At 43.7% G+C, this 15,847-nt stretch overlaps 1 protein-coding gene and 1 long non-coding RNA gene across 3 annotated transcripts in view; one reads left to right on the forward strand and one right to left on the reverse strand.

The window, feature by feature from the left end:
- RERE (arginine-glutamic acid dipeptide (RE) repeats) overlaps positions 1-15,847 on the reverse strand; it is a 542,692-nt gene that overhangs the window by 82,688 nt on the left and 444,157 nt on the right. The gene's annotated exons all lie outside the window — the stretch shown is intronic.
- Positions 396-10,021, forward strand: LOC105540764. Its single transcript, XR_001006256.1, has 4 exons — positions 396-452; positions 3,928-4,035; positions 5,270-5,414; positions 9,672-10,021. It is a non-coding gene; the product is annotated as an uncharacterized LOC105540764 (long non-coding RNA).

Raw genomic sequence — 15,847 nt, forward strand, 5'->3', positions numbered from 1 at the left:
GGCGCCGCTTCACAACTAAATCACCGCGGAAGCTTCCCAGCCAATAAATCACCTGCCCACCGGGCAGAGGGTCCCTCCCACTCCCTGTGTTTGAGACCCGCCAGGAGGATTCAGTGAAGGGCCAGACTTAGCCTTTAAGACCAGTCTGCAACCTCCTATTCCAATAGTGGAGGCTCTGCGTTTTTGATTTTCACCCTTGCTGAGATATGACTCATCATTGTCAATTTTCAATATAATTCATACAGTTCGAAGGGAAAATCTGTCAAGGCACAAGAAAGCAGCAAGCTCTCCTCTAGTGTGAGGAGGAGTGACCTTTGTTACTTGACAAAAGTATCGTTTATATGATCAACAGGCATCCTACGCTGCGTGCACACAGCACATCACCGGGAGAGACGGCGCGGAAAGATGGCCCTGCCCTCAAGGAGCTGCAGTCTGCCCAGGAAGGCAGACAGGTAAACAAACCAGTCCTAGGGCCTGCAAGAAAAGCAGCAGAGGAACAAAGGGTGGTGGGTGGAGCTAGGAAGAGGAAGCAACTTACTCTGCTTGCTGATGTCTTAGAGGAAGTGACAAGGAAGAGCGTGAGCCTGCCAGGTGGGCTCCAGCAGGGCTTCCAGCAGAAGTCAGCCAGGAAAAGGCACAGAGAACATTCTGGGAACTGCAAGGAGGACAGGGTGTGCAGAATGGAGTGCCAGCAGATAAGACGAAAGAGGCAGGCAAGGATCGGGTTGCAGAGAGCCCTTCAGGCTGCATGGAAGAGTTACTAATTGTAGGCTGGCAGAGAGGCTGAAGCTGGAGCTTTCCATGAAAAGAGTGGATGAGGACTGTGCCAGTGGCAGTGTGGCCTAAGTGTAGATTAGGGACAGACCAGTTAAAGAGGTCGGTGACACAGTTCAGGTATGAGATGAGGACCTGAACTACTGGCACACTCCACACCTCAGCAGTCATCAGAATTCCTGCTTCTTAATCCATTCTTTAAGTATTCAGGTATTTACTGAGCACCTAGCTGGGGTCTAGGAAGATAATAAAGGTTGCCATGGACCTTTATTGAACTGTGATTCATTTTTGCAGGTAAGATAAATATGTGTGAAGTCATTACAGAACATTCCGAGATGTTATCTGGCCAAGCATAAAGAAGTGAGGTACAGCTCATCAGTGCAGCAAGGGACCCAAGAAGGCTAGACTGCAGTAGTCTGTAGTAGTTCAGAATGCCTTCACCAAGGCAGTGACATCAGCCAGATCATGAGGGGTGGGCAGCTACTGCAGAGGTGGGAGGTGACTTGGTGACCGGGCCCTCCGCGAAGGTCAGAGGTGGAGAACGGGAGGTGGGTTATGGGAGACAGAGTCTATACAGACTTGGAGCGGGCAATCTGGAGTGAGCCAGGCTGTGGAACGCCAGGACCATGCAATCTAAACGTGGGCTTGATGCCAAGTGACATCTAGTAGGTCCAATAAAAGAGGCCTACACAATGAGGCAACATGTGAGAAAGGCAGACTCTGGAACATCAGGGTAATGTGGTAGAGCTGGACAAATTCAGATCCTGTTTCTTCCATTTATTGTGATGTAATCCTTTGAACATCATCCATTCAACCAATAGTTACTAAGTACCTACTATATGGCAGAAGCCTCATATGTATTAATTCGAAATCTTTACAATTATTATCCCCATTTTACAGACAAGGAAGCTGAGGCACAGACAGGTAACTAGATCAACTCCTCAGAGACAAAGCCAGAATTCAAACTAAGCCCCCTCAAATCCACGTACTTCACCGCCACACTCTGTAAAATGCAGGCAGGCGTCTACAGTGGTAACTATTTTCTGTTACCATTTTCTATGACTCTGTACTTTCCTCTTCTTGGGTCCAACATCAAATCATCAAGTCCTCAGTATTCTTCCTAAGAAGTGTCTTTCAACGCCCTCCTTTCCTGCCCATGCTAGTGGCAGTCCCAGGCCAGATCTTTCTCTCTCTTTCCTAATAACTAGCCTATTAACCATCTCCCCCAGCCAGCCATTTAAAAGTCTCTGCCAAGGAATTTTTCCAAACCATAGATTTCATCCTGAGTCCCACCTTATCTGGCCCTTAGCCCCTACCTAAGAACAGCATGATGGTCTCTGCAGGACAGTGTTTACACTCCTTAGCCCTGAATTCAAGGCCCTCCAGGATCCTGGCCCTGCTCACCTTTCCAGCCAGACGTCCAGTAATGCCAACTGGCCCACACTGGGACCTCTGTCTCAACTCCAGAATCTGGGTAAGGCATCTCCAGGTTCACCTCAAAATCTCTCCTGCTCCCAAATGAAACCAGATGTCCAGTTACTCTCTCATTTGTTTATTTGTATAAGGTCTGCTGACCCCAAAAGTCCATAAACTCTTAAAGAATTACATCTTACACCTAGTGCCTCCCTCCATATAGCACTGGGCAGTTGACGCTCACCATATTTTTTGTCTCCTTTAAAAAATATTTATTTATTTATTAACGATGAGGTCTCGCTATATTGCCCAGGCTGGTCTCAGACTCCTGGCCTCAAGCAATCCTCCCGCTTTGGCCTCCCAAAGTGTTGAGATTACAGGTGTGAGTCACCGCACCTGGACAAGTGAAACCAACAATGAGATGCTGAGGGCCTGGGCTAGGGTGGTCACAGTGGAAATGGACTGTTGAAAGACAGGTCCATTTTGAACTCTCCTAATAGAGCTGACCTCTTGACTCCATGACACCAAACTCTTCTGGTTTTGCTCATACCACTTGGCCTAATTCTCTACTCAACCTCTAAATGCTGGAGTCTCCCCAAAGCTTTGTCCTAGGGCTTTCTGCTATATACATTGTCTCCCCATATGATCTCCACTATTCCTTTGGTTCTAAATATCTATCGAGATTCTCACTGGTATTTCTAAGACTAAATCTATGGTCCAGGTCCACTAGGAACACTCAACTTGAACGTCTCACAGGTATCTCAAACTAATTACTTCCAGAAATAGGAATTTGACATCTGGTGGTGAACACAGACCTACCACAGCTGTCCATGTATATCAATACAATGCTATCAAGAGCAAAGCACCCTTGGCCCCACTTTAAAAAAAAAAAAAAAAAAAAAAAAGGAAGTAAAAGCTTCATGAGCTTCATGTGGCCTGTACTGTTACTTCTCTATGGAAAGCCACAAGGCCTCAAAACCAGCAAAACATCTGCTTCTCAGAGACCAGCCTTTACCTTGTGGTTTACCAGAAATGTAGAGTAGCCTTGAAAATCGAAACAAAGACGACCACTCACAGTAGTCAATGATTGGAAGGGGTCACAGGTGAAAGAGGCTTCTGTTGTGGTTATCTCCTTGCCCTCTACAAATTCACCTCTCTTCAAATGAAAACCTTGAAGTTTTTAAGACTTTGACAATTAACACTATTGACTTACAAATCAACAGGCCCTATAAGCCTCTAAATGCAAGTTCATGGACACAGTCTGTTTCTTAACAGTCTTGTAGTTGTTGAGCTGAAATTGGGCATTTCCAGTGCTGAAATGGAAGGCCTCATGAATTATTTCTGTGTCCATTAGTTTTTCTATCACTCCCAGTGTATAGATATTAGAATAGCAGGATGCCAAGGGTAAAGGAGGAAGGAAATGTAGAAGGCGAGTCACTGGCTTGGCCACTGCTGCCAGAGCTGGGCAGCTCTGCTGTTTATGCTTGCTAGCTCATAGCCTGCCCACTCTCAGACGCACGAACTGAGGGTCTTGGGATGCTGGCACTTGTTTCTCCGGTGTGTTCATGCCTAACCAACCCAACTATGTGCTGCTCCTTGGGAACACAAAATAAGTCCTTTTCTGTTTCTGTATCCCCACAGCCAGGTGAGATCCAAATATAAATATATATTTATTTATGGCAAGGAGGTTGTTGCTTTGTGTTACAACTTACGTTTATGATTTTGTGCTCTAATTTTTAGATAAATTGCTATAGTTTTCCACTATTGAGCTGAAATTTCACATCACAATCAAAAGTTACCTACCTACAACTCCCCAGTAGAGAAAATTTAACTTTTGGCTTTAAAAAAGTTAAGTTACCTGAACCTAGCATTACTAGCCTTGGGTTTTAATAGAACCTGGAAAGCTCTATTTTGAATTTTGCTACAGTGGAAAGAACACAAGGTTCAAACTTGGAAGCCATGTGATCTAGTCTGCTCCTCTGTTCCAAAAAGGAAATTCTGACATGGCTGTTTAGACATAGCCACTTTAGAAACAGCTATATTGGAATAAAAATAACAATAACATAAAAATAAAAATAACCAGGTCAAAAATGCATTAAATTAATGTGTTCAAAAGTTCCTCGTGCTATTGCTTGAGCCCACCCCCTGTCAGAGTCCCCCAAGCCTTGTGCCTCTGCCTCACTGGTCTGCCTAGATACTGATCCTCACCTCTCCACCCTTGGGATGGCAGGTGGGCCTGGTGCAAGTAGCATCACCATTAACCTACTGATGAGTACAAACGGCATTTTTACACGCATCATGGTATGAAAAAGGTAGGGAAACACCACCCTAGAACAATAAAAATGGTGAACACTGAGCGCTATAATGTGCCAGCCACTGTCTTAAAGGCTCTAACGCACTGGCTCATTTAATCACCACAACAACTTACGAGGCAGAGGCTACTACTATTCCCATCTTATAGGTGGGAAAAGTAACCATATATCACTAAGTCCTTGAACCAGGCTGGGAGAGTCAAGGGAGACGAGTGTAAAAAATCGGGAAGCCTCAGAGCTGTGGTGGGCCTAGGAATGGAGCCGAGGGTGCAGACCAGGGATGTGTGATGTGGCTGCTGCCTGTGTTTGCATTCCAAGATATTGTTTCCCAAAAAATCTACATGTGGATAGAGAACACTGGGCTGAGAGTAAACCCTTCAGAGGGTAAGGTGTGCAAATTCCCCTTATCTATGTGTGAAACTCCCAGCACGTCTCCTTCTGGCGTCATCCCAGGTGCTGGACCTGACCCCTGTCTGCAGTAGCAAGAGAGCAGAAGACAGGGGCTGAGCTACAAAAATGGCTAAAAGATACCTCTGCATTAACCCCTGGCTGAGAGCTTTCAAAATTAACTCCCTCTGGTGAATTTTAACTAGTGTATCACAGTCAGAAACTCACCATGACTTCTGAAAAGCGACGTCTACTCAGTCCTCTTACATAACTGTTTGGAAAACACTGTAGGTATTAAAATGATTCCCACTGTGAAAATGGCTCCTTCTGTTTTACCCCGTTTACTGCACAAAATTTTATGTTAATAACTTACTGGTTCACAGGGGACAGAAAAGCAGGCAGATCTGCAAGTAAGCAAACTACAGTTCCCCGCAGAAGACACAGAGGCAGTGAGTAAGGGGAACAGACCCATGGCTCCACTGAAGACACAGAGCAGCAGATGAGAAAGACACATCCTAAATGTTAAAGGTAAGGAGGGGTAGGGTAAAAAAAAAAGGGAACACGGATGCCAGGCAGAAGAAATAAAAAAGCCTTTCCAAACATTTGTATTACATGATGCTGGCTCTCACTGATAAACCACTGGATGAGAACTGTCCTTCATCCATATCATCCTGTTGGTTACAGATCCCACCACCCCGTATCTAAAACACATTTCCTTCTGGAGCTTTACTGTTGATGCTGCTTTGAGATGTATCATTTGGTTTTAGTTTTAAATATTTAACATTTTAATGAAAGGGTGACTGGAGTAAGGCACTACTTTTTCAATAAAGAGCAACATAACCAATTTGTCTGGGAGGAGACCTGCCAGCAAGCCATGAGGAGCATTTCCAAAATTTCCAGTATAGGCTGCTCCCAATTTCTGCCTCCACTTTAAAAATACTTTGCACTTACTAGTGTTATTCCAGGAGAGCCAGTTAATAGTTTAATGAAACTAGTTAGAGTTTAAAGGCAGCAAATGGGATAATTTAAAATAATCATCCCATTTTTATTGATGATTCTCAAATCTCTCTCCAGATCTGACATTCTACCCTAGCTCAGACTTGTACCTACACTTTCTATTCAGACTAATGTCCTCCGTAGTTTTAGGACATCACCATCCCAACTTGGGCACTGACAACCCATAGGCCACATCTTCCTCAAAGCGGCAACTCAGGAACCCAGAGAACTGACTGAAATAGTTCAGTGTTTCTTGAGTTCCCCAAGGCCTTCAGGTTTCTGTGCAGAGTGGAAGTGGTAGCGGTAGTGGCACAAGTATGCTAATTGCCACAATACACTCTCCAAGGTAAGTGTCACCGGGCCCATTCTACGGATAAAGAAACTAAAGGTTAGGTAAATGAAATATCCTGGCCCATCCCACACCTAATCATCATCAGGGCCAGGATTCAAGTCCAGTTCTAACAATAAAAGCCATGCCAATGGTAACAGAGTGAGTGTGAGCTGCTAAGTACTTCTGTGTATTAACTCATGCCACGAAAGTCCATACATGCCATAGGGTGACCCAGTGCTACACTGGGTAGGCCCCTCCAGGCATTCCTTTGTCTTCCAAATACCCACTGAGGTGCAGGCCTATTACCCTTATGTTACTACTGGCACAAGTAAAACTTCTTCCTGCATATACCTTAAGACAGGGGTCTTCAGTCCCCAGCGTACAAACCACTACCAGTCCATTGCCTGTTAGGAACTGGGCCACAGAGCAGGAAGTGAGCGGCAGGCAAGTGAGCAAAGCTTCATCTGTATTTACAGCTGCTCCCCATGGCTCAAATTACTGCCTGAGCTCTACCTCCTGTCAGATCAGCAGCGGCATGAGATTCTCATAGGAGCATGAATCCTACTGTGAACTGCACATGTGAGGGATCTGGGTTACATGCTCTTTTTGAGAATCTAATGTCTGATGATCTGTCACTGTCTCCCATCACCCTCAGATGGGACTGTCCAGTTGCAGGAAAACAAGCTCAGGGCTCCTACTGATTCTACGTTATAGGGAGTTGTATAATTATTTCATTACATATTACAATGTAATAATAATAGAAATAAAGTGTACAATAAACGTAACACGCTTGAATCATCCTGAAACCATCCTTCCCCCCAGTCCATGGAAAAACTGTCTTCCACAAAACTGGTCCCTGGTTCCAAAAAGGTTGGGGACCTCTGCTGGATACCACTGTAGTCTTATAAACACTGTTTAATTAACCTAAACATTTAAAATGTTTCCCTTCTTCAATAGTAAATTAACCTTAGTTTACTGTAACTTTTTTTACTTTATATAGTTTAAAACGTCTCTATTAAACTCATGGGCCTAGCACCTCAAATCTCCCCAGCTTCTCTCTCACCAAGCCAGCCTGCCCTCTCTTAGCTACCTGTGGCCCTATTTCTGTCAGCTGCAGCAGAGTTCTCCAAGAAGAAATGCCTAGCTTGCTCTCTGTCCATTCCCACTCCTTCCATCAGTCACCATGCCCTCTAGATTCATTCTTCATGGAGTTTCCTGTTCAGCATGCTCCTCTGTTTTTGCAGGGGCTCTGCCAACTACAGGGCCACGTCATGCCAGTGACTGCACTGGTCTCCCTGGCCTCAGTGTGTCTCCACACCCCTCCCCCGCAACATTCCAATTCTGGGCATTCTGTATATTAATGTGTCCTCTTATTTGAAGACCTGTGACAATTTCCTAGCACGTCCAAACTATCGGTCTGCTAGTTAACAGTCTCCACAATTGGGTTCCCAATCACCTACACCACCATGTAGTGAAGTCAGTTACTGCAGTACCCCATCCTGATTCCATTCTCTGGGTATTTACCAATGCCTTTCTCTCTTCCCAATCTAGAATGTCCCTTCTTCACTTCTGCGTATTCAAACACATCAATTCAACTAACATTCATTGAGCTCTCATTCTAGTGAACACTCTGCAAAGAGCACAGCGCGAGGCACTGTGCGAAGCGTGTTCCAGTTTCAACTCTATCCCTCCAGAGTCCGCTCTGCTCTCTCTCCCTTCTCTGAAAAACAATTCCTGTTTACAACTAGAATTAATAACCACTTCTGTCATTAAAAGGTCTGTAGATCTTCCACCAAATTGTGGATTCCTTTCCAGCAAGAGTTGAGTATTTCATGTCTTTTGTAATCTTCAGAGTGCCTAGCAAACTGTAACCAAGCAATATGATAACTGTTGGGCATGGGTATTGTTTTTGGTCCTAGAGTTTTCCCTAAAACACAATACATGTTTGGTAGATGGAAACAAAATTTCTAATCAACGTTAGATTTATGTTTCTTTTTATCCAAGAAGAATGGAGATGTAAATAAGATTTCAAAATAGGATTAATTACTTGGACTTTCAGTGCAGAAAACACTGTTTTATATCTACCAATCTTAGAGGAATAAAGGGTGTGATACTTGTTAAGGTACTTCTTAAGATACTTTAAAGGAAAGTCTACATATACCTATACACAAACTTAAACTCTTGAAATAAAAGCACATGTCAGAGATTATATGCTGTATGCTGGATATCCATGAGGAAAATTTTCCCACAAACAACCTGGCATGGTTCTGCCACTAAATAACTACATCCCCTGTACTGGTAACTAGCCCTGTCTCAGGACTGCTGTGTTCCTGGGTACAAGATGGGTGTCCAGGCCTCTACCATCTTCAAAGTCTCAACTTCTATGTGCCTGGTTCTCTTAACAATGGAACAGTAGCAAAGCAGGGTAGCCTCTTGGTCCGACATAGAGACAAGAGGAGGACTGAACTATTTCCAAGAAGACATCCTGTTTTGCATGATATGTTTTGTCAACTGTCTTAAATACCTTTAATATTTAATAACACCACTTCCACTTGGTTCTCCCTCTCTGGACATGTGTCTCTGAAATAAATCCTAGTTTCAGCACACACAAAAAAGACCTGTTTCCCAGGCTAGTCCAGAAGATTCTATGGTAATTACAACAGGATCCCAAATCCAAGACCCCTGAGTAACAGTCCATTTCTAAAAGAAGTCCTCTCTAGGGTCAAATATGGCAGCTGTTTAGCTGACACAGAGGAGTAATACCAAAGAGTTCTCTTTTCTGTTTCCTTTCTTTTCCTCTTTTTCCTAACCTTCCAAAGGCCAAAGAGAATGAGAAGGAGCACTTGGGAAGGTAGATCTAATATAATCCTGCCTGGCTGTTCTGCCCATCTCAGTCCATGAGTATCATGATAATGGGCAGCTCCTGGTTCAAATCGTTATTTTATTTCATCACCCCACCACTAGCAGCCTCCAGTTAAGATTAGCTATAGAAACATAACACAAAGGGTGACTGAAGTGCCAGGTCTTTCAGTGTGTGAGGCCAGCAAGAGTCCAACAGCCCCTAAATGTCCCAGCTGACTCTTCTGATGATGTGCCCAGAAATGTCTACAAAAGCTGAGCAGCTGTCAACTCAACACTTCCTGCCACACCTGCGCTATCACTGGAATCAGAGAATGATAAAGCTAGAAGGAATCATTAGAGAACTACGCTGGTTGAAGCCCTCATATTACAGATGAGAGCCATAAATCATTTAACTGAAATTAAACCAACAAATCAAACCACACATACCCACAAAATCTTTACATTTGTGACAAAGTATATTTTCTAGAGGTGGCCACTCCAATACAGATTCCATCCCATACGCTCTTGCAATGTGATAATGACACTCCTTCGTTTTCAGGTGGGTCTCTCTGTTCTCCTGAGCCTGGGTAGACCTTTGTAACTGCCTTGACCAACAGAATGTGACAGAATGATACCAGGTGACTTCTAAGTCCACGTCATACAAAGCAACGCAGCTTCTGCTGGGCTCTCCTTCTCTGGACATGTATCTTTGAAGCCCTGAGTCCGGCTTGCCTTAGCCCACCAGGGATGGAGAAATGCTACAGAAGCCCTAGCTATTCTAGTCCCCAGCCATCTGAGTCTTCCTAGCCCAGACTCGTAAGTGAAGAAGCCTTCAAGATGATTCAAATACCACCTGTCACTTGACTACAACCTCGGAAAGCCCAAGTCAGAGCGGCACAGTGGAGCCATTCCTAAATTCTTGTCCCACAGAAACTGTGAAAGATAATAAATGATCATCATTGTTTTAAGTTGGGCTAATTTTTATTATCGGGGTAATGTGTAACATAGTGATAGGAAACTAATACAAGATTCATCGCTAAAACCACTAAAAACTTTAACCTCTTAGTCACTATTAATTTAAGCAAACAAATAAGCAATCTTCCAATTATGCTTCCCCAATTTGCATGCCTGTCACTATCTATAACCTTACTCTGCTTCATTTTAAGGCCTGGCTCTTACCATCACCATATGTGATATGATTAGATGACATGACATAGGCTACGTTACTGAGTATATGAGGAAAGGGTCTTTGTTTTGTTCACTATTATATCCCCAGCACCTAGAACAGCACTTGATAACACAAAGCAGGTGCTTGATAACCAGTAGCTCAGTACAAGAATGTATCTGGAGGTGACTGGGCTTAGTCTTCCTCCAAGGCTATTTGACCTGTCATCATCTGTTCTCCAGTTTGACTCAACATCTCTTGATATATATTCATTGCACTGTTAAGTTTCTAACATCTAACTACTACTGACAAAACCATTAGATGTTCTTAGTTCAAACCTACTAGAGGAACTACGCCATCCCTTCCGTGATGCCAGCTCAGCATCCAGAGTAAGGCCAGTGATTTCCTTTGTCAACACACCTGTATGCCAAAACCCTTCCCAGGAGGTCTCAAATACCAAATAAAAGTTACTCCATTTTTCATTCAAAGACCATGTGCCCAATGGGAAAATGACCTCATGCTAGTGGTTTAAATAGCAACTGCACCCACTAACACAGCCCATTGAGCTATCCTATAGATACATCTCTGTCAATGCCCCCTGGGTCTAGATAATTACATTGAGTACACTGAAGTCCTTTCATTATTGCAGGCCCAACAGAAAGTATTGCCACTGGGCGAATATCAGAAAGCATGCATCAATGCACTTTCAAGTCAAATGAGAACTGGCTAGTTAAGCAGCAGCATTAACAGATGTAGAGATCGCACCAGCCAAATGCCTCTTGCCAATTATGTCCACACAGCTACGCCCAAATTAAAAATAACCCAACATGGCCGGGTGCGTCGGCTCATGCCTGTAATCCCAGCACTTTGGGAGGCTGAGGCAGGCAGATCACAAGGTCAGGAGTTTGAGACCAGCCTGGCCAACATGGTGAAACCCCATCTCTACTAAAAATACAAAAATTAGCCGGGCATGGTGGTGTGTGCCTGTGGTCTCAGCTCCTTGGGAGGCTGAGGCAGGAGAATCACTTGAACCAGGGAGGCGGAGGTTGCAGTGAGCCGAGATTGTGCCACTGCACTCCAACCTGGGCAACACAACGAAACTCAATCTCGAATAAATAAATAAATAAATAAAATAACCCAACACTCATGACAGAACCCAAATGGGCATGAGAGGCTCTTTCCCTCCCTACAACATCACCCTACAGTCTCTACATAAATGCCCCTGTAAAGTGGCTCCTAAGTAGGTCATTAAAATGTTCACCTTTCCTTGGCAAAGTAGATCTCAACACAGGAGGAAAGAGAAATAAGCTAAAAAAAGAAATGTGGATTGTCCAGAAGTTACAAGGGAACAAAAAAGTGGAAATCCTTAGCGAGAAAACCTTTTGCAAAAACTGTAATTAAAGGAATCTAGACCAGTGGTTGCTCGATAGAAATATAAGCCAAAAAGGTAAGTTTTACTTTTCCAGTAACCATATTTAAAAAAAAAAAAACAGGTAAAGTTAATTGAAATGTTTTATTTAACTCAATAGATCAAAAATATTATCATTTCAACATGTAATCAATATAAAAGTTAGTAATGAAATATTTTACATTCTTTTTCTTCCTGCTCAGTCTTTGAAATCAGTGTGTATTTTACACTGACTGCACATCTATACTTGGGCCAGCACATTTCAGATGCTCAACAGCCACAAGACACCAGTGGTTACCATATTGGAAAGCACAGGTCTAGAATAATCCTAACTTCTTTTTTTGTAAAATACTAAATCATCCAAAGCACTCCAAGTTTTCTATTAGGGAGGCAAAATAACTATACTGTTAGAATCATGGGCAATGATATCATAAATTCCTAAAATAAAATCACATAGGGCTGTTATTTCAAATTACGTAAAACTTGTCTTCCAGAAGAACTCGACCAAATGCCAAAGTTCTTAACATCTGCCCCACTTCCCAAACAAGGGAAACTGAAGACCCCGACGAGCACCAGGGCCTTCTGTCAGCTCCTGACAGGGAAGGGGCTCCTGGATTTTGTTTCCCCTTCATGACAATACAACATGGGACTGGGTTCCTAATTCGACTCTGTTCATTTAAAGAATGATCTCAAAGAAGAAAGGAAAATCAATTACCCCTTTAGGAAATGTAGTCTAGGGGTGGGGGTGGAGGGAGCATTTCAATGACAAAAGCCAAACCTCAGTCATAATGCAGATCCCTGTCTAACAGGTGGTCATCATTTTTTTTCTTTTCTTTTTTTTTTTTTTTTTCCTTTTTTGAGACGGAGTCTCGCTCTGTCGCCCCGGCTGGAGTGCAGTGGCGCGATCTCGGCTCACTGTAAGCTCCACCTTCCTGGTTCACGCCATTCTCCCGCCTCAGCCTCCCAAGCAGCTGGGACTACAGGCACCTGCCACCATGCCCAGCTAATTTTTTTGTATTTTTAGTAGACATGGGGTTTCACCGTATTAGCCAGGATGGTCTCAATCTCCTGACCTCGTGATCCGCCCGCCTTGGCCTCCCAAAGTGCTGGGATTACAGGTGTAAGCCACCGCGCCTGGCTGTTTTATTTTCTGTTACAGGTACTCTGGTCTCCCACCTACCCCATGCAGGATGGCTATCCCCATGCAGGGCGGCTGTGACTTTCAAGAGAGTCCCCCAAGGGAGGGTCCCAAGATCAGGGGCTGATAATGGGCCCCACCACAAGGCTATGCTGCTGGCTTTTGTTTGGAACAACAGCGCTCCCATGATACCTCACTCTTGCTGAAAATATTGGTAATACGGAAGCATGAACACAGCTGTGTGTAAATTACACACACAAACAGATTAGATCTGTATATTTATAAGGAATACAAACATACTAATAGCTCATTTACATACACAGCTGGATACACTGGGCTGCATGCAGAGGGGTTTGAGTTCCAAAATATTTCTCTAAAATTTTACAAAAAGAAATGCTCAGGTTACTGCTAAGCCAGGCTGCTCCCCCTACCCTCATACAGTATGTCCCCAGAAATAGAGTCCTTTTCATCCTCATTTGTGATATCTGAGATGCTATGAAGGAGAAATCTCAATAAGAGCTGTTGGATTTCACTTTTATGATTATTTATTATTATTTTTAGAGACAGGGTCTTGCTCTGCCACCTAGGCTGCAGTGGTATGATCACAGCTCACTGTAACATGGAGCTTCTGGGCTCAAATGATCCTCCTGGCTCAGCCTCCCAAGTAGTTCAGACTACAGGTATGTGTCAGTCACCATGCCCAGCTAATTTTAAAATTTTTTTTTGTAGAGACAGGGTTCTCACTATGTTGCCCAGGCTTGGTCTTGAACTCTTGATTTCAAGCAATCCTGCTCCCTCAGCCTCCCAAAGAGTTGGGATTATGGGCATGAGCCACTGCGCCCAGCCAGATCTCACTCGTATAGGAAAAAAATTATAGGATAGTTTTCAGTTAAAAGGATGCATACATATATGAAGAGAGAGACCTACTAAAACATCTGTTACAACAGCATATAGTAAGGCAGAATCTTTGCATTTTCAAAATGTTTTCATAAACTTTATTTTTTAGAGCAATTTTAGGTTCACAGCAAAATGGAGCACAAGGTATAGGGATTTCCCATATAGATGGGTCTTTGAATTTTTTAGCTAATTTTGAAAACTTGTGAGAAGAGCAATCAGCATTTTGTGCTCACTATATTAAACCTGGGAGAGCTGGGCTCTGATTCTACGTCTGATTCTACCAAGGCCTCAGTTTACCTCTGATGGTATCAGAAGTACTCAAATTTAGCATTTAAAAATACTAACTTTTAAAATGTTGAGTGTTCCAGTAAAACAGTTAAAGAAAAAAAAAGGTAATAATCCAACTAAGAAAAAAATATTAACTTATACATATCTGGATAATAACAGACTCATTACAGGCCCTAATTTTATTATTTAAAATGTTTACAACAAAGCTCTCTAACTGATATTCTCCCTCTCTCTCTTTTTGCCTTGATATGGTTTCTATAAACTCCTGGTTTAAAAAAGAAAAAGGGTCCATTTCTGAGGCTTGGGTTTACTGTACTTACAGTTCCACCAATAAATCATCTCCCAATCTGGGCTGGAGAAGCACTGGCCACGGTTTGATTGCTCCAGCCCCAGGTTGCCAGGCAACCCACACAAGGGGGAAGTCTGAGAACCGCTGACAGATAGCCAAGTGGCTGAAACAACAGACTTCTCTCTGTCAAAAATGTGTTTGAGAGAGCCACTTGCCCACCTCTGCTCTCTGCTGAACACTACATGATTGTAAAATCAAAATCAAAAGGCCACTGTAATAAAAACACACTTCCTGTTCAATTACTAATTGTTCTAAAGCTGTGGGGAGGCCCAGATCCTACCGTGTATGGCAACAGAAATGCGATACTGTAAATGAGATAAAGCCGGCAGCATGCAAGAAACCTGATCTAAATGCATCTCTGCAGCTTTCAAGTCAGGGGAGCTGGTGCGTGGAGGAATCAACTGCCTAAGAAAGCACCAGGAAGAAAATAATGAATGTCAAGATGTTAAAGAAACAAAGCAAACAATAACTATGAAGCTAGAGGTCAAGACTACTTAGTAATAAAACCAAGAACATTCTCCATTGTTTTGAAACACAATCTGGAGGCAATGGAAGTTTTCTCCCTCAGAGATGGAAAGGAGGAGCAAGGAAGGTCGATGACCCTTGGGAACCACACCCCTTGGCAGTTCCAGGTGGATTCCCTGATACCTGACTGTAAACGGGATTACAGGAAATAGCAGCATCCTTAGGATAATGCCGGACAATAACAGGTCTGAGAGTCTAATGCAACATTTAAAATACCTATGGTGCGAGCCGGGCACAGTGGTTCACGCCTGTAATCACAGCACTTTGGGAGATCGAGGTGGGTGGATCACCTGAGGTCAAGAGTTTGAGACCAGCCTGGCCAAAACAGTGAAACTCCAACTCTACTAAAAATACAAAAAATTAGCTGGGCGTGGTGGCAAAAGCCTGTAATCCCAGCTACTGGGGAGGCTGAGGCAGGAGAATTGCTTCAATCTGGGAGGCAGAGGTTGCAGTAAGCTGAGATCGTGCCATTGCACTCCAGCCTGGGCAACAAGAGTGAAACTCTGTCTCAAACAAACAAACAAAAAATACCCATGGTGCATGTACCAAGCCAGTAATACTCTGCCCAACACCAACACCATCCAGCATCCTTCCATGAAACCACTGTATTGAAACTGTCATCTTGGACTTTGGAAACTGTGGTATGTGGAAGGGGCCAGCACTGAGTGTACAGTTCTCTATCTCTTTTGTGCCATGGACCCTTTGGCAGTCTGGTAAAGCCTAAATCCTTCTAAAAATGGTTTATGGCCAGGCACGGTGGCTCACGCCTGTAATCCTAGCACTTTGGGAGGCCGAGGCAGGTGGACAGGAGGTCAGGAGATCGAGACCATCCTGGTCAATACGGTGAAACTCTGTCTCTACTAAAAATACAAAAAATTATCTGGGCGTGGTGGCACATGCCTGTAATCCCAGCTACTCAGGAGGCTGAGGCAAGAGAACCGCTTGAACCAGGGAGTTGGAGGTTGCAGTAAGCCGAGATCACGCCACTGAACTCCAGCCTGGCAACAGAGTGAGACTCCATCT

Source organism: Mandrillus leucophaeus, unplaced genomic scaffold (genome assembly GCF_000951045.1).
Source record: "Mandrillus leucophaeus isolate KB7577 unplaced genomic scaffold, Mleu.le_1.0 Scaffold105, whole genome shotgun sequence".
Taxonomy (NCBI): domain Eukaryota; kingdom Metazoa; phylum Chordata; class Mammalia; order Primates; family Cercopithecidae; genus Mandrillus; species Mandrillus leucophaeus.